The 25,217-nt window shown below is 42.0% G+C and overlaps 1 protein-coding gene across 1 annotated transcript in view; it reads left to right on the top strand.

Moving 5' to 3' along the window:
- The first annotated feature begins 2,029 nt into the window (after positions 1-2,029).
- The window catches only part of CNOT6 (CCR4-NOT transcription complex subunit 6), a 61,012-nt gene continuing 37,824 nt past the window's right edge, over positions 2,030-25,217 (top strand). The window contains exon 1 of the mRNA XM_089529194.1: positions 2,030-2,201. The gene's annotated coding sequence lies outside the window, so the exon portion shown is untranslated. The remainder of the gene's footprint in view (positions 2,202-25,217) is intronic.

Here is a 25,217-nt window from a genome sequence, read left to right as displayed (position 1 = left end):
CTCCTGACCGCTGCATCCACCTGAGCAGTAAGGTGAAGCGATGAGTCCAGAAGCACCCCCAAACTGCGAACAGAGTCCTTCACAGGGAGCATGACCCCATTTAGGACAGGTGGAAAAATTTCCTTACCCAGACCAGGAGAGCCAATCACCAGTACTTCCGTTTTCTCTGGATTCAGGCTGATTCTTCAATGTCCCCCATTTTGAGCATAACTAGGAAGCATGAGCTTACATTTACATGAGTGTTCTTAGCTTTTATGTGGTGCCATCCTCCATTTTTCTTGGACAACCCCATTTTGAGAATAAGGAGGAAGCATAAACTTACATTTATAGTAGTGCTCTTAGCTTTTATGTGGTCCCGTCCTTCATTTTTCTTGAATGTACTCAACTTTCAGCATGTCTGGGAAGCATAAATTCACATTTATAGTAATATCTGTAGCTTTTAAGTATGCGTTCTGTTCTCTATTTTTCTTCCACATTCTCCATGACTAAGAAGCATGAATTTACATTAGTAATAGTGTTTTTAGCTTTTATGTGCCACCATCCTCCATTTTTCTTCAATGTCCCACCTTCAGAGCATGACTAAGAAGCATACATTCACATTTAAATAGTGCTTCTAGCTTTTATGTATGTGTGTTGTCCTCCATCCTTTTTGAACGTCCTCCTTTGAGCATGACTAAGAAGCATGAATTCATATTTAGGAGCATTTCTAGCTTTTATGTGGCACAGTCCTCCATTTTTCTTCAACGCCCACCCCCTTGTGAGCATGACTAGGAAACATGAATTAACATCTATAGTAGTGTTTCTGGCTTTTATGTATGCATGCCGTCCTCCATTTTTCTTTCAACACCCTCCATTCTCTGCATGAATAGGAAGCATGAATTCACATCTATGGTAGGGCTTTTACCTTTTATGTGGTGCTATCCATTTTTCTTAGCTGTCCTCCCTTTTGAGTGTGACTAAGAAGCACAAATTCACATTTCTATGAGTACTTCTAGTTTTTTGTGGTGCTGTCCTCCATTTTTCTTCATTGCCCTCCATTCTGGCCATTCCTATGAGTGGCCTGTTACAGACAGCCAAAATAAAGCTGCTTCGAGTCACAGTGGAGGTATGGTGTTTCAATGATGCATGCGTCTTAAGAGTCCAGAAGCCACACCAAAGCCACACTCCAGTCCTGAAGGGCTGGAGCATGGCTTTGGCGCAACTTCTGGACTCTTAGGATGCATGCATCATTGAAACACCATACCTCCACTGTGACTCGAAGCAGCTTTATTTTGGCTGTCTGTAACAGGCCAGTGTTTTTTTACCTTGTATGTGGTGCTGTCCTCCATTTTTCCCTTGAACTCCCTCCACCTTTGAGCCGGACTAAGTAGCATGGATTTAACAGCAGCAGTCATTTTTTAGCTCTTATGTCTGCCTACCATCCTCCCTTTTTGGGGCAAGGCCCCGTATAAGATGGCTCCTGGTGGCGTAGGGGTCGAATGCCTGTCCTGCAGCCACTCACTCAAAACCATAAGGTTGCGAGTTCAAGACCAGCAAAAGGGCTCAGGCTCCACTCAGGCTTGCCTCCTTCCGAGGAGGTGGCTTGGAACTGTGTTGGGGGCAATTGGCTTACTCTTTGTAAATTGCTTAGGGAGTGCTTAAATGCACTGGTAAGAGGCATAGGAATGCGCTTGCTATAAGTTGCAAAATGCTGGTAGAGGTGGTGAGAGTGGAGGGCGGTGGGGGAAAGCGGAGGAGGGCACACAAGCTAAAAACACACTCACAAGATGCTCCAACTCCCAGGATTCCACAGCAGCCCTGAGCCCGACGAGGAGTGAGAGCGGGGCCAAGCCGGGCTATTTCTCCAGTCTGGATGCCGCCCAGGGCAAGCAGAAGGCCTAGCAGCGCCCGGGGAGCTTCTCCTCGGCCTCCCTCCCTTCCTCCTCTGGCCGTTGAGCCCGCCCAGCGCCTGCTCCGCGGCCCAATAGCAGCAGCCACCCGAGGCCCAGGAGGCCGGGCCTTGCTCGCCGCCGCCATGACGCTTGTTTGCTTTCCATGAGTGTGAGCCGGCGGAGGAGGCGGAGGCGGCGGTGGGGGGAGCCTGTCCTCCTCCTCCTCCTCCTCCTTCTTCTCCCGTCCGTCCCGCGGCAGCAGGAAACAAAGAGCCAGGCAGCGGCAGTAGCAGCGGCGGCGGCGACGAGACGGGGATGCTGCGGACACAGGTAGGGCGCTGCTGGGGGCCCGGCTGCCTGCCTCCTTCCTTCCCCGGCCGGGAACCGCGTCCTCCGTTGCAAAGCCCGGAGGAGGAGGAGGAGGAGGAGGAGGGAGTCCCCCAGCGCCCTCCATCTTGGAGCAGGGCTTCTTTGCCTGTGTCTCAAGCAGGGTGACTAGGCGCCGTCCTCCTTTTCGGGGGCCTGTCCTCCATCCCTAAAGCCTTCGGGGATTCATGTCGAGCGGAGGAACCCAGCCACGGTCCTCTTTCTGCTTTCCTTCCCCGAGGCTTTGTCCTCCTTTTTCGAAGCCGGGAGGGATTCCCAAAGCCTTTCAGAACCTAGAGGCGTATATGAAACACGGCGGTCCTCCTTTTCGAAGCCAGGAGGGATCACCGAAGCGTCCTCCATTTGAGCATTTAGAGGTGGATGTGAAGCACTGCCCTCCTTTTATGCCTTCCGAAAGGCCCTCCATTTTGAGCAGGGCTGAGGAGGAGGAACTTGCATTTCTAGGAGTGTTTCTGCTTTGTTTTTAAAGCTTACCCTTTTTATTACTTGGTCTCTGTCCTCCATTATTGTTGCTGCCGTCCTTTCCTTTGGGTGTCCTCCATTTTGCGAGGCCTGGTCCTCCTTGGCCTCGAGGACATTATCTGGCCGCCCTTGTTTCCCAGAAAGGAGGAAGGGGAAGGGGCAAGAGTAATACTACTAATAATAGTAACATTCATTCCTGTGGGAGCCATTCTTTGGGGGAAGGGAAGCTGCGTCGAGGTGGGAGGAAATAATATCTGGGTCGTTGTGTGTATTTGTGTATTTGTGTTTGTGTGGTGTTAGTCTTCCAGAGGAGAGACTTCTTGCTGGGGGAGAAGGGGGCCTTGTGTTCGAGTCCAGCTGCTGCTGCTGAGGAAAACAAAGCTTTTGTGTGGCAAGGAAGGAGGGTAGAGGAAGCCTCCGAGGAAGGAGTAAAAACAGGGGGAGGGAGTATTAATCCAAGGGAGAGGAGTTTCTGGCATGTAAATAAGGATCCAAGATGGAGGAGGAGGAGGAAGGCAGGCCCCAGGCTTTTCCTTTGGTGGGGAAATGCCTGCTTCTTCGAGGGGGAGGAGAAGATACAAAGCCATGGAAACCCACACTCTCTCAGCCTCAAAGGAGGTGACCAACACACACACACCCCTCTGAAGAAACTTGCTAAGAAGACCCCACCATAGGGGCGCCATAAGCCTGCAACGACTTGGAGGCACACAACAACAACAACAACAACTGCTATGAGGAAGAGGAGGAGGCAAAGAGGCGCATCAGCAGCCTGGCTTGGAGGAGGAGGAGGAGGAGGAGGAGGAGGAGGAAAATGGTGGTGGGGTTCTAGGCTGTGAAGGTGTTGCACACACAGCCAGGTGTTGCGTTGTTGTGTGCCCCACAAGCGGGGAGGATAATGCTGCCTTTGAGGGAACTAGAGGAGTCCTATATAGGGCTGGCAAGGAGCCTCTCTCCAGGCTGGAAGGGAAAGTCTGGAGCCCAGTCTGGGTGGGTGGCTATTTTGCCCTTCCTGGAAATGGAGGAAAAGCTCAGGAGGAAGTGACGTCTTCCTTGGTAAGGGCTTGTTGACAAGATGGAGGAGGGTGGGAGGTGGGAGAGCACAGAGGCTACTTCTTGTTGTTGTCAGCCTTCAAGTCATTTCCAATGTATGGTAAACCTGCCACAGGGCTTTCTTGGCGAGGTTTCTTCAGTCTTTTCGTTTGCCCTTGCCTCCTCTGAGGCTGAGAGAGCGTGAGCCGCCCAAGGTCACCCAGTGGGTTTCCACAGCCAGGTAGGGATTCGAACCCTGGTCTCCCAAAGTTGTAGTCTGACGCTCCAACTACTGCACACCAGCCTGGCTCATGAGGCCTTGCTTGGCTGGGTATGAATCAATAAACATCTCCTCCGCCTGGGGCCTGCAGACTTGCACATGGCTGGCCATGAGGGCCTCTCCTCCTCCTTGCATGAAAAGCAGCTCCCAGGTTTCAGGTATCTTCTCCTCCAGCTGGAAATAAAAGGGAAACATGCCCACCGCCATTAGACAGCTGTTGCTCTTTTCTCTACACCCCAGCAACCAGCCCCATTACTTTTAAAAGGCTGCATCTGCACTGCAGGAATAGTCCAGTTTGAGGCCGCTTTAACTGCCATGGCTCAGTGCAGTGGAATTCTGGGAATTGTAGCTTTGTAAGAGCCAGGCAGCTCTGGTGCCACAACAAACTACGGTTCCCAGAATTAACTGCCATGGCTCAATGCTGTGGCATTCTGGGAATTGTAAGAGCCAGCTAGGTCTGGTGCCACAATAGACTACAGTTCCCAGAATTCCATAGCATTAAGCCATGGTAGTTAAAGTGGTTTATTTGGATTATTTCTGCAGTGCAGATGCAGCTCAATATAAAGCAGTATGCAAAGGGATTTTGTGGTGGCTTTGAGACTAACTGAAATAGAGAAGTTGGTAGAATGAGCTTTTATAGGCTGGAGACTAGTAGGTTCAAGTCTATCAAACCTCATGCTATCAACCTCTCTCAGTTAGGTCCAAAACACACTGCCAAAATAATCCATTTTGAGAGCTCTTTAGCTGCCCTGGCTCAAAGCTAGGGAATTCTGGGAACTGCACTTTTGTGAGACATTTAGTGCCTCTGTCAGAGAGCTCTGGTGCCACAGTAAGCTACAATCCTCGATTCCCTAGCACTGAGCCAGGGCAGTTAAAGCAGTGTCAAACTGGATTATTTCCGCAGCGTGTTTCGGACCTTAGTCACAAAGATGCTACAAAATCCCTTTGCGTTCTGATTTTCCAGTCCAACATGGCTATGTCTTTGAATTAATATAAACAAGAGAACGCCACCATTGTTCATGCTGTGAATAAACACCCCTCGTTCGTGCAAAACAAAACCTGCATTTGGTGGTCAGCTGTAAGCTTTCCTAGGCTGCTGCTGTTGCTGGAAGGCCAAGCCACTAATAAGGAGGCCACAATAGACAGCCCGAGTCTGAAATAGGAAGGAAAGAGCCTGAGCTGAAATGATTGACAGCCATGGTATCCAATGTAATGAGATGGGGGCAGGAATGTATTTTACGCAGGTAGGTGGCTGGGCCTCAGAGTATAGAACACACATGGCGGGTAAACAGGAGGATTAGAATGCAAAGCCTGGGGGTTAGGTACAAAAGCAAGTCTGTTCTGTGTGTTTTTGCATGGATAGGGGGATGTCTAATAAAGGATAGCGTTACCTTGCCTGGGAATTGTAGCTGGCCATTTGGAATAAAGGGGAGACTTTAAAGAGTAGCAAATGGTAATTATGAGGTTCATGGTTTGTTAATTTTTTTAAAAAAAATTCTTAATCAACTATGTTTATTGGAGGTGTGTGTGAAACTAACATTCATGTCAGTTTTATTTCAAGATTGGCTGTAGTCCATAGTAGAAAAGTACAGATGTAATATGGGAAATGATTGCTAACTACTTAGACTTTTTTAAAGTGCTTTTATCTTTTTAAACTATTGTATTCTTTTAACAAGTGATCTGTTTCAGTATTGTAATAGTTTAATTCTACTTTAATGCTCTCTTTTGTATGTTTTTAATTGTGCTGTTCTTTTAAATTGTAAGCTGCTCTGAGTTCCAATTTTGAGGGAAAAGTGGGATGATGATGATGATGATGAGCATTCATTTTGAGTAATGGACTTTTTGTTACTCATCAAGTTATAAAAGTGATTTTTAAAAAATATAAAAAATTATGAGAGGGTTTTTGTATGGTATGGTACAATGCAAGGGAATAAACATACTGTTCTATTACTTGGAGCAAAATATTATAATTACTTAGTAAAATCTGTGTTCTCAGAAATTTACAGTATTATCAAAATAAGATACATAATGAGAATAATATTCTTCTCACTATCGATGGGAACTAGGCAAAAAATCCTGGGTTTATATGAACATATTCCCTGCAAGGAAAATACTTGAATTGTGTTCTCAGGGTTATTTTCTTAACTTTACCAGCCTTGGTAACAAAAGACTTAACATTCAAAAGAATTAAGGAATGCTTATGCTAATTATTTGGTACAGATGTAAAGGTTTGCATGTTTTGTCTGGTAAATTGTATTGTGTCTTGCATTTCTTCTTATCCTAGAGTAGGCCCCATCATTGGGGATACAGCAACATTTCTGCTGGGGTAATTTTAAAGAATTATCCAGCCTGAGTTGTCTCTGCTGGTTCATCTGGACTCTGAAATATGCTGCTAAGAATGAAGGCTTCTCTACGGGTTTATTAATACTGTTGCTGAAATGGATCCAGTTACATATGGATTTATTCACTTTTCACCTGAATCGCTTGGATCAGTTCATTTTTGTAAAGGAGACTGATATGCATCACTTTCATGTGAACTCTTGAGTACTGTACAGTCTTGATGAGTTCAGACTGTATAGTGTGTTTGAAACATTGAGGAAAAACTGAAATATAAAAATAAGTACATGGATAGGTAATGTTTCTTAGTATTTATATCTCCACATCTTCATCTTCATTTTCTTTTGATACTTTGTATGTGCAGTAAGCATGTCATAACAGTAGCTATCAAAGTAATTAAAAATCCTTTGAGATATGCCCATGTTGCATTTTTCTGATGTACAAAACGGTCATTATCAAGGTTGAGAGAAAATTTTTGAAATAATTTAACAGGTTCTCATTAAATCCTGTTTGTTACATGGGGAATTCTGTTGCAAACAAGCTAAATAACTTTCCAAATCCTGTTTTGATGTTCATATCATACAAGCCATTGTATTCCCTATTACTATGTATGGATGTGAGAGCTGGATAGTTAAGAAGGCAGATTGGAAGAAAATTAATTCATTTGAGATGTGGTGCTGGAGAAGAGTGCTGAGGTTACCATGTACAGCCAAAAAGTCAAATGGGTCTTAGAACAGATCAAACCAGAAATCTGTCTGGAAGCCAAGATTACTAGACTGAGGCTGTTGTACTTTGGCCACATCATGAGGAGGCATGACTCACTGGAAAAACAATAATGCTAGGAAAGCTGGAAGGCAGCAGAAAGAGAGGAAGACTGCATGCTAGATGAATGGATTCTATTAAGGACATAATGGGTATGAATTTGCAGGACCTGAGCAGACCAGTGGAGGGTAGGGAGTCTTGGGGATGTCTCATCTACAATGTTGCCATGGTTGAGATCAGTGTGAGAGTTGGTAATAACAACAACAATACCACACAGAATGGGGCAGTGCAGAATGTAGATTGTGGTGGCATGTCCAGCTAGTATTTATGCCCAGTTTGTGCAGTCTGTACCTCCTGATCTCTCCCCCCCCCCCCCCGGCTCCAAACTGGGTTCAGAGGTTTCAGTGTTTGTATGTAAAACAAATCCAGCACATGTGCACAGATAGATAAAGTCTCTCCCACTGGGATCTTATACATGCATTGTTTTAGCATGTGGCAAATACAGTGATGGTGGGCCAGAATAAATTAACAAACATATTTCATGCCCCTATCCCATTTATTCTAGACCAGCCTTGTAAATTGGTCCCTGGAGTTATTTACCTATAATTTTTTTAGCTCATCTATTTTTCTAGTCATGATGAGGGTTAATGGAAGATATATGAAGGATTCTGTCTCTTACTTTGCTAACCTCTCTTGAAAAGCAGACAAGTAAAAGCAAAGCTCTATTGTTTGTTGCTGAACACACAGGAAGAGACTTTTCCTTCTGTACAACTTGCTTAGACATGTAGCAGACTGGAGGATGGGAGTGATCCTTTCCTTTCTTATAAGTCCATATCTTGAATTTTATGCATAACATACAGGAAATGGCATTGCACCTCAAGCACAGAAACAAATTGGACTACTGGCAACAGTGTGGATCATTCTATCCCTTTTCCACCAGCCTGTTGCGTTTCTGTAGTAGACAAAGACGGAGCAAAGCCCTGTACTCTGTATAGGACTGGTGATGACACTGTGTTGTTCCATCCCTCTGCCACCAGCCCACTGTGTTTCTGTGCTGTATGCACAGGAAATGACGTTGTTTCCTTCATGTTCAGTATAGAAGCACAGCAAGCTGCTGTTGGAAATTGGGATTTTCACCAGCCCACTGCGTTTCTGTGATGGATGCTCAGAAAGGTCTCCTGTGTGCTTGGCATAGAAACACAGTAACGAAGTAATGTGCCTTCTCTGGCGTCTGTCCTCTTAGATTCTGTGATGCAGAGGTGAGTTCACTTCATACCAAACATGCCAGTGGTGGACTGGTGGAAGAGGGATAAAGTGTGTCCATGCTTTTGTCAGCAGCTTGCTTGTATTTAGTATTGGGGAATAAAGAGGGGCTTTCTCTTCCTCTCTGCTTAGCACAGAAACACAGTGGATTGCCAAAAGAGAGAATGAAAGCTCAGTCCCTCTTCTGGCAGCTTACCTACTCATCTGGGTGGTAATCTTATTGTCTAGGGCAGTGATGGTGAACCTTTTAGAGGCCGAGTGCCCAAACTGCAACCCAAAAACCATTTATTAATTGCAAAGTGCCATGTCCCTCTGGCTTTCTAGTAACAAACTCTGGCAAACTCTGTGCTGGGGCGACAGCACATGTGCCCACAGAAAGAGTTCTGAGTGCCACCTCTGGCACGCGTGCCATAGGTTCGCCATCACTGGTCTAGGGAAAAGGCAAGAAGTTTAAAAACATATGCACAATTGTGTTCATGTGTATCCTTGTTAACCTGTCGATTTATGACAACCCCATTAATTTCATTGGGTTTTCTTAGGCAAGGAGTACTCTGAGGTGATTTTGCTACTTTCTTCCTCTGAAACATAGTTTACAGTACCTGGAGTTCTTTCATCCCAGCACTAACCAGGGTTGATCCTACTTAGCTTCCAAAATAAAACATGATCTGGTGCCTAGTTTAGAGTATTGTGTGTATACATGGTATGAAATGAGTTAACAGTGAAGCATTTGAAATACAGTTTGCTATATTAATGTAAACATTTAATAACTTCTCAGTAAACCCTCACTTGTAGCAGTATTCTAATCTCTGGTTTTATGCAAACCAGTTACCTACTTCAAACTGAGGTGTGGTGCTAGACAAATATTATTAACAATCATTATCATCATAGCATTCTACTTAGGCTATTTCACATGTAAGCTCATTTATTTTGAAGTCATCCTGTTATCACATGTAGCTGCCTTAAAGCTGACAAGCCAATATGCACATTAGACTTGTGTGCTAATGCACACATAATCTAAACGGACAATTAAGCAATTATTATGCTTCTAGATCTGTGGCTTAAATATGCATTTGTTAAATTTAGCCTTGATAACTCAAGGTCTTTTCCCCTGGAAATTGCTTCTGGCCATGGGAAGGGTAGCTAAAAATCCGATCAGTAGTGTGGTCTCTAAAGAAAAAGAAGGTGGTATGAAAAGGTTTTGACCAGTTTGAACATAAACTCTCCTAGAACTATCATGTTAGTTTTGTAGGAACATGTCATTTTTAGAGATTACTGGGCACATTGTGCTTATCAGAGTTTCTAAGTAATTCTTATTTCCTGAAATGAGTGTGCAAAACAAATGATTTGTATTGCATGTGAATTAGATGTAATAACAAAATCAGACCCTGAAATAAAGGTTAGATATCCACTCTCTTTCTAGGAAGTGTTTTTCCCTGTGTTCTTGGGCTATAAGAAGTGCAGGTTGATCAAATGTAAGTTATTATGGCCTGTTACAGACAGCCCAAATAAAGCTGCTTCGAGTCACAGTGGAGGTATGGTGTTTCAATGATGCATGCGTCCTAAGAGTCCAGAAGTCGCACCAAAGCCATACTCCAGCCCTAAGAACTGGAGCGTGGCTTTGGTGTGGCTTCTGGACTCTTAGGACGTATGCATCATTGAAACACCATACCTCCACTGTGACTCGAAGCAGCTTTATTTTGGCTGTCTGTAACAGGCCTATGTGAACTTTTCTCTTGAGGGGCCTATTAAGGTGCATGGCAGGAATTAATGGCCAGGTGTAAATTGCCAAGTGTAAAGTTGTGGTGATATCAAATCAACACCTAACCATGGCAGAATAGAGAAGATTCTGAATTGTTGAACCTGCAGTATAATAGATATTCAAAAAAGAGAAGAGGGATAGCTACAAATTTGTTCCAGGCAGGATGAGTCATGGCAATATGAAACTAAAATTTGAGATGCTTTGTATACATTCTTGATTTGTGCAGACTGCACACTGGTGTTAAGGAAGTGTGGAAGTAGCGATCAGGATCTGCTGAAATTAGTAGGGGACTTTTGAGGGCTTCAGAGTGCTTTCCCTACTATAGTCGTACACTACTAAAATTGCTGATGTGTCTTCCTTGTAGACTTTGATTTAAAGGCCTGAATAGTGGTTAGTCCAGCAGTATCCCCTCATGAATATGAACTGCCAGTCTGAATTTAAGTGTGTGAGGGAGCATGCAGCAGAGCTCTTTTACTTTCCTGAATTGCCCGAAGCTGGAAGAATATTGTGCAGTACTGTGGTAGTTGATAGATCAGTATTGTTCCCAGTTTGAAGGAGGTAGAATTTTGCAGGCCAGTGTGCCAGGTAGTCAGCTGCTCACTCAGACAGAATTTCTGTATTGTGTTGTGAACCCAAGATGAGTAGTAAATCGTATGGCCAACCTTTATTTTGCTGTCATAAAATGTATGCAATAGAGCTAAAGAGCCTTAAGGTTGATACCTTGCATGATAATATGGCTTTTGAAAATAAAAGTTCCATTTCTTGTGTGTAGACAGAATACAGTATTATGTTGTGAAGCACTGTAAACTTAACTGACAGCTACAAATATGTAGAGAACAAAAACCAAATTACATCTGGTTGCCTGCTATCTTAATCATGATTGAAAGTAAACAATTTTTACTTGACTATTAAACTAACCAGTTCTGATATTCATAGTTTTTTGTATGTTAACACAGGGGTGAAACAGACCGCCTCTTTGTGCCGCCCTCCATTTACACGCCTCACAATCCCAAGCAGCCTGGAACCCTCCCAGCTGTTTATATGAGGGCGGCTTCATGATGCTCCAGCGGCATGGTATTCACAAAGCCAGCTATTTGCCTCTCCCTTTTTGGGAAGCTTCAAACCAGATTGGGGCCATAATGTGCTGTTGCCGCAGCCCCAATCCGGCTTTGGAAGGGGCAGCTTGAAGCCGTCCTTTCCGCTGGTCTATTTCACCCCACAGTCTGCTTATAATACCTGACTGACATACTAATACCACAATTTTTAAAATTTATTTTTAAAAATAATTAATTGTAACAAAAGCTGTAGAGTAATTGTGACTGGAAGGAAGTACAGCTGATGCTGTTATTATGATGGTGGGCTGACCCTTGTCCATAATGTGTACTTGTACAGCAGTGTACCATTACATCGAAATTGGTACACTATTCTGGTTATTGACATTTCAGATTGCACAACATGGTGTGCAGTTTATGTCTCTAAGTACAATTTGTATTACTTATGTAGAAATTTACCCAAGAGGATTTTTGAAATGTTTAGACTGTGTAGAGCAATATTTATTGGTTATAGCTTGCCACAGTATTTTCTTTGCTGATTAAAAATGTTTGTGTCCATAGAAAACGGAGATGTAGGACTTATTCCCTGTGTATTTTCGATGAATATCTGTGTTTAGAGAATATGAACATGCTGTTTGTGCAGTTTTGCCCCAAAGCATAAAGCTTTACAGTCCCAGTTTCCCATAATGTCCTGCCTGGTAGTGTGAACATTTCTGGTTATGTAATAAAATGTTTTGACAAGAAAATGATATATGTAGGCATCGTGAATGCCGAGTAACATGTTTATTCCCCAGTAAATAATACCTTTTGTTGTGTGATGGAAGCTCATCAGCTAAAAACAGTTTAGGATGAAAGAGCCTTTGGGGTTGTGAGCAATCCCAAGGGTGACAGTGATAAACCCTGAAAGGAAGAAAATGCTATTTTTACAAAGATTAGGTTCATTATATTAGGGATAGGATAGTAATAAGGACTACAGTGTAGAGCAATGGTGAGGCTTCCTTTAGGCTATGAGTCCAATTTCTTCATTTTTAAGTATAATGGAATTAAGTGAATGATTGAAGGAGAGCTAATTGGTGTTATGCGCAGAATGATATATGATTCTATTAAGCCAGTAAGAGGCAGAGGCAATGCAGTTGCATTCTAAAATATACTGCAGGTGTAAGAGAGATGATAAATACTAATTTGCCTATAAAGGTCATTTCTACTACTCACTACTCTATTCTTTTTATTTTGCAGGCTGTGCTATATATGCTTTTGGCTTCAGTTCCTAACATATGTGTCTTGAGTGTTGAAAACATTCTGCCACCTTCTGCCCAATTCAGTTTCTGTCCTTTTCTTGTTGATCATGTTTGTCTTTGGTGACCTGTAAAACTGTCAAACTGAAAATATCAGACGCTAAAGCGATCCTCTCATTTCTTTTGTCACAGTCTCAAATATTATTTTATCTCCTTCCCCAAAGAGTTTTGGACGGTCTTGGACTTCTCTGTTTTCTTATCCCATTGCCCTTCTTTCTTTTCCTTTCTGCAAGATCTTTTGATCTGCTTTGTTCTTTTTCCATCCACTGCTAAGACGAACATTTGTGCTATGGCAAAGTTTTATGTAGACTAATGCAATGACCTTGCAGATGGATTCACAGTGTGGATTAAGTAAATGAGTTAAAAGGTTCCTAACATTAAAGTGTACTGTGGCTGATTTTGAGAACTGAAAGAGACAGTGTATTGAAGAACTTTGCATTTTAGCCATTCCAATAGACTTGTTAAAAAAATGCATTTCACTTCTGGAGCTAGCATAACATACCTTTTGAACCCTCATGTTTTGAAAATGTGGGAGGCAGTGACCTTGACTTTCAGGGACTTCAGTGTCTGTTTCTTTGGGAAGCAGTAAAAATTGGTATTTTGGAGTTTGTCCTGTTAAATTAAAACAATGCAGATAAGGTCTTGAAGTCTTCCAGATTTTTAAAAAACTTATTCATTTCAACTCCTTTTATCCAAAATTTGGAGTGTTAGTGTAACTGTATTTTTTCTTCTTTTTCTTAATCTATTTTGCAGCTCTCCTAGTGGTCAGCCAAATGTGGCTTCCAATGTGGATTTGACTGGGAGCTGATGGCAGGGGGTGAAAAATCCATAGCAGTGTGAAGTGCTGCAGTTAAAATCTATAGAAGCTTCCCTAAAGCTAGGTTTGCAGATTTACAAAACAGATGAATTTGCATAGATCACTTTTATTTCATATTCACTTGAAATACAAGTTAAAAAGTAATTATGTAAAATATCCTTAAGAATATTAGTTATAGACTAAGTATTTGAATTTACAGGATTTCCAGTGTTAGTGTCACACATGAAATGAAGTGCTAGTGCTTTAAATTAATAGAAATAAGCAGATAATGGAGATACTTTACAATGGCTATAAACACATATATGGATTGTATTGGATTTTAAGTGTCTCTACTTGTCATCTTGCGGCCTGAGAGGGAGTGATCAGGCAGACCCAGCTCCACCAGGGCTAGCCTGAAGGAAGAGGCTCCTCCCTCCTTACAGGGATGTAGCCAAGGGGGGGTTCTTGGGGTCCGGACCCCCCCTTCCATTAGAAAAATGAATGGTGTGTGCTGCTGCGCCGCGGCACCCAAGCCCCATTATAATGGTGGCACTTAGTCTGGACCCCCCCTTCCTAAAATCCTAGCTACGTCCCTGCTCCTTAACTGTCATCTTCCGCTCTCCTATTCCCCTCCAGCTATGCTCTGACAGTGTGAGGGAGAGGTTTGCGTACCCTAATGAAGTTGTGAGCTATGCTGGTGGTGGTATAATAGCCACCGGTAGGGCCTCCCATGCCAGACAGATCACAACCGAAGGGTCTGACCAAGAGTGCCAAAGGGCAGGATGGGCTCTCTAGCCTTATGGCAACCATCCTAGGAGAAGGAAAACTCTAATCCCAAACCCAGGCAGATGGTGCTCGTCTAACCCTGTAAGGTCAACCATCTAAGAGAAGGAAACTCTAATCAAATCTACGACCCAAGGACCTCGCTGCCACCGTCCATGCTTGTCAAGGCCTCAGCAGTCAAACCTCTGGTTTAAAGGGTGAGGCCAGTTCTGTGCATGCTGCGCTCCACCAGAAAAATCCATTGCACAAGCTCAAAGAATACATCCAACGTCATCAACGCGCTTGTAGAAAGCACAGATGAGGCCTTCCTGAATCTTCGTTCGTGAAATAAAGCCAAGAACTTGTCATTTTGATATCTGTTTTTCAGGGTTGGTGATAGCAAGAGGTTTGTTGAGCTATTCTGAATGAATTTTCTTTTGCATTAGCCTGTTATTGTTTTTTGTTGTTTTGCAACAAGCATATATCTTTTCTGGTGCTGAAGTGTGATTTTTGCTGACATAGTATTAATTATTTTAAAATTATAAAATGAACATATGTAGTAACATGCTCAGTCTTGTGGTAAATTCACTGTTAGAGAAACAACAGTTTCTAATGACATGTTGAAGACTACCACTTGATTGTGTCATAAAATTTCATGGAACAGTACAAGAAACTGGAAAGCACATGTTCATAGTAGAAGAATAAAAGGAGACAAAGTCCCACATGCTGTGTGATCATCCATTTTTTTTTTAATTTCTTAAAAAGCACAATGTGTTTCAGCTTTGTCACCAATTGGCCTTCTTCTGGGGCTGTTACCAGATTTCTGGAGTTGCAGTCTGCATTCTCAATCAAAATGGACCCTCTGAGTATTAGAAAGAAGGCATAAAGTTTCTTGGTTCAGAGCAAAATCCTGAGCAAGTGGCATGCAAGTGTCTTTACCTCTGTTACAAAACAGTACTGTATATGGCAGAGTTTCATGTGATTTTTAAAACAGATATCTTAAAATCTATTAAATATTTCTTCTGTTCTTGGTACTTTTGTTCATGTGTCTGGAACATGAGATCTGGGGTATATCTGCTTGTATTTCCCAGGGAGCTCCTCAAGACGGTGTGTTGACTTATCTTTTCTGGTAAACTCCTCTTACTCCAGTGTGATATATTTATATGTGGCTGGTATATATATTGAAAAAGTATGACATAGTTAGGCAGTGACTGCTAATGCCACTTCTATAATCATGCCTCCAAATGAAATCCATTTCTTCACCTGGATTTTTTTGTAAAAAATATGATGGGGCTAAGTCTGCATTTCATGAAGTCTGCATATGAAAGGGTTCTAAAACCATCTCATCTGATCTTGGTCTGAGGGGAATTTTTATAGTTGTCTTCTGCCATATGCCAACACGTTGGTTTAATAGCTGTTGCTTCTATTTTAGTATCTAGTGGGGCCTTAAAAAGCCAAATGTGATGTCTGAAATGTCCAACTTTGTCTTTGATTTTCCTTGGCTCCTAAGGCAGAAGAAATTATAAAACTGAGTATTGTTATACACACAAAAATCATTACTATTATCCACTCCAAAGGAAAATTCATGCAGAAGTTCTGTCATTTAAACTAATAACATTATGTTGCTTGTAAGCAAGACCCCTAAATGCACCAGATCCCATCAGATCTTGGAATCTTAAGTGCGGTGTGCTTTGGTTAGTATTTGGATGGGAGACCATCAACAAATACCACATGCTATATTTCAAAGGAGGGAACTGGCGAAACCACTTCAAAGTATTCCTTGCCTAGGAAAATCCTATGAAATGTATGGGGTCAAATAAAGAGGTGCACAGACTTGATTTCTGTTAAAGCTATTGTGGTTTATTGCGATAAGGCAGAGTTGAGTTTTGCATAAAGAAATCTCATTATTCATAGTTGGCACAATATACTTCTCAAATCACATTGCTTAATCTGTAAATTCAGTGGAATATTCTAACAATAAACATCCAAAATGATGGGTAAAATCTGAAACAAAATTACTGTGTAGTAAGATTTTGCTAAACATCAAATTACTGTGGTTAAATTCTTAGGCTACATAAGCTTAAAATTCATTGAAGCATTGGATTACAGCCTGTCAGACCATATTGTTAAAATAGACTATGGCCCGTTACAGACTGCCAAATGGCGCGGTTCCTGGATGCTGCAGAGAAGGAGTGCGAAAATCGCGCTCCTTCCTGGGTCCCAGAAGAGACGCCGCGAGGCGCTAGTCATGCACTCGCAGCATCACTTCCGGGGTGCGACGTGCGGACGCAGAGCGTCCGCTACGTCAAGATGGCAGCGGCCGTGTGGAATGGCTGCCACCATTTGTTACAGACTCAGTCCGTGGTAGGGTTAGGGGTGTCCGGAAGAGACGCCCCTTTCTAACCCTAGCACGGACTGAGTCCATCCTAGGGTGCCTGTGTGTAACGGGCCTATATGTTAATTGCTGCTGCTGCTTTTTAAGAGGCATTATTGTAAAAATAATAAATTGCCTCCTTTTCCCCTTGTTAACTTTTGAAGAATCGAACCCAGTAACACCAGTACTTCATTTTACTTTGCACTGCATTTATACTGTACACCTTCACATTTATGCCCTGATCTAGATAACATGCATCCAAACTAGGTGTACAGTTTTGCACAAACTGTGCACTTTGCTTCTTAAGAAAGAACATTCCTGTCCCACACAGTGTGATCATCTTGCAGCCACAGATAAGCATATGAGTCTTCTTTCTTCCCTCCTGCCCTGTGAGAAGCTGCATCCCTTATCAAGCACTAATGGTTGTACCAGTGAAGTGCTCCCTAATAACAAGCATAGCTGGATAATGCATATCTGCTGTTATATCTGTGAAGCCTCCCATGACAGTTACTTCCATTCTGTCCTTTACTGTCTCCTTTCCTCTCACTGAACATCAGCTTTCTGGTTGAGAGATCATATATCAGATACATAGAAGGTGCTGCGTAGTCTTACATAGCACTCTTTCATTTCTGTGGCTTAAGGTAACAATATCTGTCTAATACACACCATGCCCAGTTTTGTGCTGTGGGTTGTACCTAATTAATCACTTCTCTGGATGGAAGATGGCCTTTGTGACATTCAGGGGACAAGGGAGATGATTATGGGGGGCGGGGGTAACCCCCCCTCCAAACCCCCTCTTTTGTCTCCCATATTATCTCCTAGCTGCAACAGGAAGAAAGAAATCCGTACTAATTGCCCCCTCCCTACCCATTCAAGTAAAAGGTCTTCTTATACTTAGAGGGTATTGAAAGTAGTGCCAAACCAGGAACATGGCCAGTGGAGGGTTTTAACTCTCCCTTTCCACATGCTGAATTTCAAATCCCCCTCCTCAATCTATTTCTTTTTATAAGGATTTGGCATGATCTTTCTGCTATCATTTTAAATTATATCTACAGTGCAAAGTTCTGCATGCATTTTGTTGTTGGTTAAATGTGTAATTGAAATCTACAAAAATGACAGTTGATCTAGAGCAGTTTCCCAACCCATCTATGTCCCACATGTACCTAGGAAATGTTTGATTAATGTTTGTACCTCCTGCAAAAGTATTAACACATTTGAAGATGAAGAGGTCTAATTTCTATTTTTGTACCACAAGTTTGAATGACATACAATACTGCAGGTGAACAAATTGAACTTTAAAAAATAAGCTTTTACGTCAGTGCATAAAACACAAATCTAAATTGAACAATTAAGTTCTAATTTATTCACAAAAAAATGAATGATGTCTTGTGATTTATCTCTCAAGGACACAACCCACTGTTGCACCCCCTGAAATTCCCTCTTGCAACCCCCGGGGATGTGTGTACCACAGGTTGAGAACCCCTGGTCTAGAGGGCAAATTATGACTGTAAATGCCACATACTCATTAATGATGGTGATGAGGAGTCTCTGTAGCCACAATGGAAATGCAGACTATCAGCCTGTTAGTAAGAAAAGAAAAAAGGCCTTCTTTTGCCAAGTGGATTGCTGGAAGAGTAATGGAAAGATCCTCTCTTCCTCTTTGCCAGCCCACTACATTTCCAAACTGTTCTTCTGTAAACTGGTATGACAAAAATAATAATCAGAAAGGATGAAGAGATCCAACCTCCCCAGGCTCACACAGCATGCATACATGCATGCACGCACGCACGCACGCCCACAAAATATAGGTCCAACCTTCCTTCACCAGCCCACTCATTTGCATGGAACTTTTGACTATCCAAGTGATTTTTAGAATATAGATCTGTGTTATATTTAATAATGAAAAGCAGATAAAATTCAATAAAATATAGTAGTGAATACAGCTTGCATTCTACAAGCTTGAACACATGTTCCTAGTTGCTATGGAAACCTTTTCATTGTCTAATAAAAGACAATCCAAACATGTAAAAGGGTAATGATATCTTTGCCGTCTATATTCCATGGCATGTACATGCTGACTTTCTGGGCCCTGGCCTTAGTCAAAAAGGATATTTCATGTCCTGTTTCTTGGCTGTTGGTTGTTTTTATGCCTCTCTAATAATTGAGGCTATTTGGGTGATGCATGTAATTCAATGGGCCCTAGAGTTTGGTTCCAGGACCTCCCCTAGATACCAAAATTCATGGATGCTCAAGTCTGTTAAGTACAATGGCGTAGTAAAATGGCATCTTTATATAAAATGGCAAAATCGAGGTTTATTTTTTGGAATTTATATATTTTTAAAATATTTTTCAGCCATGGATGGTTGAATCTGTTGATAAGGAATACATGGATATGGAGGGCCAACTATTATAGGTTTCTAAACCTTGTGGAATTTATTTCATTTTAATAGTTCCATAAATGTGAAAATTGGAAGAAAGTGTGTTTTGTCCTTTTTGAGTCCAGGATGGGGTTTGCAAAAGGTAATCTAGTTTAGCAGAAGCCAAACGGAAGGGGCCTATATAACTGAGAAATAGTGTTTTCATATCAAGGAAATGCCTTAGGGGGGTTAGAGGCAGGTTTTTGATGCATTCTGAACTAAAAATATTCAAACCCTAAATTCAAATCTTAAATTGGCAATGCATATATTAAACTACACTGGGTTATGTTTTTCTCATAAAAAATTCAGTAATTCTCCTTTTCTTCCATTGTATATTTACAGTTAAAAAATAAAATAAAGTACTGAACTGTAAACTATAGAAATTAACTGACAAACATTTCACACATTTTTACCCATTCCATTTTCTTGTTGCTTTCTGCTCTGAAGTTATTGTAGATGAACTGTTGTATATTCCCAATCTGGCAATGAACATCAAGAACTCTTTATATATATAAAAGGTCTCTTCCCCCCCCCCCCATGGAAAACTGAGCAAAACCAACCTTTACAATATATAAATAAGTGTTGGTGTACAGAAGCTTAGTTTTGCATTTCTACCAAAACAACAATAGCACCAAAACACCATATTATGTGAATTATGGCAAAATGTTTTCATTACCGGTTTCCTGTAGAATTATTTCTAAAAATCTAAACCAGTTTTGATAGTACAGTGGGCCCTTGGTATCCTCTGGGGTTTGGTTCCAGGATACCCATTGATACCAAAATATGGATGCTCAAGTCTAATTAAATACAATGGTGTAGTAAAATGGGGGCAGAGCAGATGGACAGGAAAACCAGGCTGATTCCGTTTTTCCCCAAACTGATTGGAAACCCCTCTGTCCACAGAGCCTGCTCCCAAGGTGGGCTGAACATCCATGGACAGTCTGCTCCACATAAAGCTGCACACCTCTTGGTGGTTTTGTTCTTTGGCTCCTATGCATGCACACCATTGCACGAACACACCATCTGAGACTTGCGATTACCCCCCTTTTCCCACCCAGTTGTCATAGTCCCATGTGACCGGCCTCATGTTACAGTGTCGCATAAGTGATACACTGCCCATACAGTGCATCAGTGCTCTCAGCGACACATTGGCAAAGCACAATCATGGAGGCCCCCCCATACATGCCCACCTTACCTGTCTTCACTCCATACGCCCCTGCCTGATTTGTTTATGGTTTAATTGCATCCATTGCAACCTCCCGTGTGTGTCATACGTTTCCATCATGGGATGTGTGACAGCTTGATGGTGCAATGGGTTGATGGTGCAGCTGGCCACTTGTATGCCTGTATGGCTGAAATGAAAAAACTGTATGGTGAGCAACGGCTCTGGTCGCATGTTCCAGACTGGTTCCATGTGTCGTCTGGACTTTCCCGCATTCCTGCACTTGTGCTCTGCTGTTTATATTCTGGTGTGATGATGTGCATTTTCTGCTTTAAAGCAGAATATCAAAGCTTCTTTTGTGCTCTGGTTTTTAGGCCCTGGGTGTTGCTTCATGTCATTTTCCACCCGACTTGGCATTGTACGTAGTCTGAAAAGGTGGGCTTCAAGTTGGTTGAAGTCGCTTTATTATGCCAGTATGAACAACCCCATTGTGTCCCTTATATAACATGGCAAAATGAAGATTTGTTTTTGTATTTTTTTTTTTAAAAAATCAAGCCATGGGTGATTGAATCTGTGGATGCAGAAATCAAGGATACAAAGGACTGACTGTAAAGAAAACATTTATTGCAAGAAGCTGTCAGTGAATCAATTTACTTTTGTTCATTTATTGTAACTATTAGTTTTTATATTAATTTCTGGGGTGGGATACAAACCGCCAAATAGTACGTCATCAATACGTACTAGGGTTAGGAAGGGGCGGTGCTTCCACCCCCCCAACCCTAATACGTATTGAATACGTACAAGATGGCGGCGCCCTGTTCATACGGGCGCAGCCATCTTGACGTATCGGACGCTGAGCGTCCGTACGCGTCGCGTCCTTTGTGACGTAGTGAGTGCGCCCCTGGCGCCTCGCTACGTTGCAAACGCGACTCCGAAAGAAGCTCCATTTTGGAGCTTCTTTTTTGCTCCGCGCGGGAGTCGCGCGTTTGGCTGCTGCAGCTCCTGCGCGGAGCAAACGGCGGCGGCGGGGAAGCACCGCAAAGCGGCGGTTTGTATCCCGCCTGAAAAAGGATATATTGTTACACAAGAACTGCTTGGACCTATTTTTGTGATACATAAAATTGGTGGCAATGACTTCCAGATAATATATGCTATACATTTATCATGAATTCTGCAAAGAATTGTGTTCTTAACCCACCTACAAGTTTTGATAGTTTTGTTAGGACTGTGTGATCAGATTCCTGTTTATGGTAGATCCAAGAGATTCCCACCTTGATGAAAATGTTAATTAAATACAGTGATAATGAAAATGTTAATTAAAGATAAGAATAAGAATGCAAAACTATTATGTTTTAGCACTCATCATTTAGTATCTATTATTATGATTAGTAGTAGTAGTAGTATCAACACATGTATATAGTTTGGAATTGAAGGAATGTGAAGGCCTGTGTGGGTTATGTAAACACAGGAATTAAATTGAGAGTCATTGTAGACTCAAATATCATGTGGTTGTACCTCTGTATAAACAATAGTCCTTAATCCTATGTTTTTATACATGTTGAGTCTCCCTTATCCAAAATACTTGGGACCCAAAGTGTTTGTTTTTTGGGGGGATTTTGGAATATTTGCATATACCTAATGAGATCCTGGAGATGGAATCCATGCCTAAACATGAAATTCATTTATATTCCGTATACACCTTATACAGAAATTATACAAAAATAAGAGTAAAACTTAAGACAAGGACAAAACCAGTTGTCATACCAAAATTTGATCTAAACAATATTTCAACAGAATTGGTCAATATAAAGAACAGATTTGAACTACTAAGCACAGTAGACTGGGAACCAGAAGAACTATGGTCAGAAGCCAGGGACATAATAAAAGAAGAATGCAGCCAGACATTTACAGTAGTCAAAAAGAAAGAGAAGAAATCATGGATGTCAGATAAAATGCTACAAGCCGTGAAAGAAAGAAGAAAAGCAAAACAAAAGGGAGACAGGAACAAACTCAGAATCATAAATGCTACAGTTCAATGAATGCTGCAAATAGATAAAGACAAATACTACAATGATCAATACAGAGAAATAGATGACAACAAAAAGAGAAGAACAAGAGACCTATTCCAAAAATCTGAGAAATCAAAGAGAAATTCAGACCAAGGACTCAATGACAATAAAAACAAGAATTCCAGATCAGGAAGGAATAAAAAGATGCTGGAACGCAGTACACAGAAGAGCTATATAAAAGAGATAACAAAATGAAGGAGATATGAATCGAAGATGAGCCCCAAATTCTAAAAACAGGTGGAAACTGCAATTAGAGAAATGGGAAAAAATAAATCACCAGGGACAGATGATATTTCAATCGAATTGCTATATTCCATACTAACAGAATCAACACCAGTGCTAACCAACATAGGTCAGCACATATGGAAAACAAAACGATGACCAACAGATTGGAAACGATCAATATACATCCCCATACACAGAAAAAGAAGATACAAAAGAGTGCAGCAACTATAGGAACATAGCTCTAATCTCTCATGCAAGCAAAATCATTCTCAAAATTCTGCAACATAAACCGCAACCATAAATAGAGAGAGAAATCCCAGAGGTGCAAGCAGGATTCAGGAAAGGAAGAGGCACTTGGGACCACATTGCGTACATATGGTGGCTAATATAGTGCACCAAAGAATTCCAAAGGAAGATCAGCATGTTCTTTATAGACTATACTATAGCAAGGCCTCTGACTGCATAGATCATGAAAGACACGGGAGTGCCAACACATCTGATAGTCCCAATGAGGAACCTTTACTCAGGATAGGAGGCCATTGTCAGGACAGAACACAGAGAAACAGAATGGTTCCCAATTGACAAAGGGGTCAGACAAGGCTGCATCCTCCCATCCTATCTGTTCAACATGTATGCAGAACATATTATATGAAAAGCAGGATTGGACACAGAAGAAGGAGGAGTGAAAATAGGACAAAGGAATATCAACAATCTAAGGTAAGCAGGTAAGCGTGCCAGGTGCGCACTGTGAGAACGAGCCCCATTGTTTTTAATGGGGCTTGAGTTTACACGGTTTTTCCTTTACGCAGGGGGAGTGTTCCGGAACGGATCCCCTGTGTAAGGGAAAAGGGCCAACTGTACTAGCTGAAAGCATCACAGACTTGGAACAACTATTAAGGAAGATCAAGGGCTGGATATGGATTGAGAAAGAGGAAAGTGCAAAGGTAGGCTTACTGTTGAACATAAAGAAAACAAAAATAATGACCACAGAAAATTTACACAGATTCTATCTTGACAATGAGAAAATAAAAATAGTAAAAGAATTTTTATACCTGGGATTAAACATAGATCAGAGTGGGGACTGCAGTCAAGAAATCATAAAAAGACTAAGAATGGGAAGGACAGCTATGAGATTACTAGAAGATATCCTAAAATGTAGACATACAACTTGAGCACAAAAGTTAGAATCATACAAGCCATTGTATTCCCTGTTACCATGTATGGATGTGAGAGCTGGAAAGTTAAGAAAGCGGATTGGAAGAAAATTAATTCATTTGAGATGTGATGCTGGAGAAGAGTGCTGAGGTTACCATGGAGAGCCAAGAAATCAAACATATGGGTCCTAGAGCAGATCAAACCAGAAATCTCTCTGAAACCAAAATCACTAGACTGAGGCTGTTGTACTTTGCCACATCATGAGGAGGCATGGCTCACTGGAAAAAAACAATAATGATAGGAAAGCTGGAAGACAGCAGAAAGAGAGGAAGACCGCATGCTAGATGGATGGACTCTATTAAGGACATCTTGGGTATGAATTTGCAGGACCTAAGCAGACCAGTGGAGCATAGGGAGTTTTGGAGATGTCTCATTTACAGGGTTGCCATGGGTCAAGATCGACTCGAGGATGGGTAACAACAATAATACACCTTATATGCTTAGCTTGAAGGTAATTTTATACAGTGCACCCTTTTTTTACACGGGGGATCCGTTCTGGACCCCTGCGTAAAAAAAGTATGCTTGAGCCCCATTGAAAGTAATGGGGTTCATGCATGGTGCAATGGCGTGGCGGTGCGCACGCGCCATGGGCCCGCAACCCATTACTATCAATGGGACATGCCGCCCCTTGCATCCTGTGCGCTCCCGCGTGGCTTTCAGCATACGCTGAAAGCCGTGTATAGTGCGGCCACATATGACGCGGGTGCACTGTACATAATGTTTTAATAAATTTGTGCATGAAACAAAGTTTGTGTGCACTGAACCATCAGAATGCATCCTTCCTCAGACCCCCATATAGATAATTCTGGATTTTGGAGTATTTTGGATTTTGGAATTCCAGATAAGGGATACTCATTCTGTATTTTATTGTTATGTACCTACAGGTAGCTTATGGTTTTCTTGGTAAAATTTTATTCAGAGGATATTTTCTATTGTCTTCTTAGATTGATAGTGTTTGACTAGTTCACGGTAACCCACTGGGTTTCCATGGCTGAACAGCTCTGCTGGATGAGACTCTGCTGATGCAATGCGGGCAGCATAGAACGAGTTTTTTGCTGCATCAGTTGCCACTCCATAGGCGTTGAGAAGAGCCTTATGGTGTGTCTTGTCAGATAAGCAGTGATGTTTGGTGGCACACCTGGGAAGGGAGGGAAACTGCCTGCTGGACCTTCATTTTCCACCAGGTTAATAAAGCAAGATATTACATCAAAGGAGTCACAGACAGAATAGGCAAAGTGGTGAGGAAGCACAACCTGCAAATGGTTTAGAAACTGACGAAGAAAATCCAGGAAATGCTTCGCTCAGCCAAGGACCAGAGAAACCCTCTGACAACCGCAGGAGTTTCCCACATACCATTCAGCTGCGGACAAGTCTACATAGGGACCACCAAACGCAGTGTGCAAACAAGAATCAAGGAACATGAGAGACACTGCAGACTGGGCCATGCAGAAAAATCAGCAGTAGCAGAACATGCCATAAACCATCCTGGGCATAAAATACTGTTTGAAAATACTGAAATTCTGGACCATGCCAACCACTACCATGTCAGGATGCACAGGGAAGCCATTGAAATCCACAAACATCTGGATAATTTCAACCAGAAAGAAGAAACCCTTAAAGTGAACAAAATTTGGCTAGCAGTCCTGAGGAACAGCAAAATAAGGACTCAGTAAATGCAAATGAGAAACCACTCAGAGTCA

The sequence above is a fragment of the Sceloporus occidentalis genome, unplaced genomic scaffold, assembly GCF_023333645.1.
Source record: "Sceloporus occidentalis isolate IW3139 unplaced genomic scaffold, rSceOcc1.0.p SCAF_1, whole genome shotgun sequence".
NCBI classification, from domain to species: Eukaryota; Metazoa; Chordata; class Lepidosauria; order Squamata; family Phrynosomatidae; genus Sceloporus; species Sceloporus occidentalis.
Note: the sequence above shows the minus strand (reverse complement) of the source record. Positions and strands in the feature narration are given on the sequence as shown.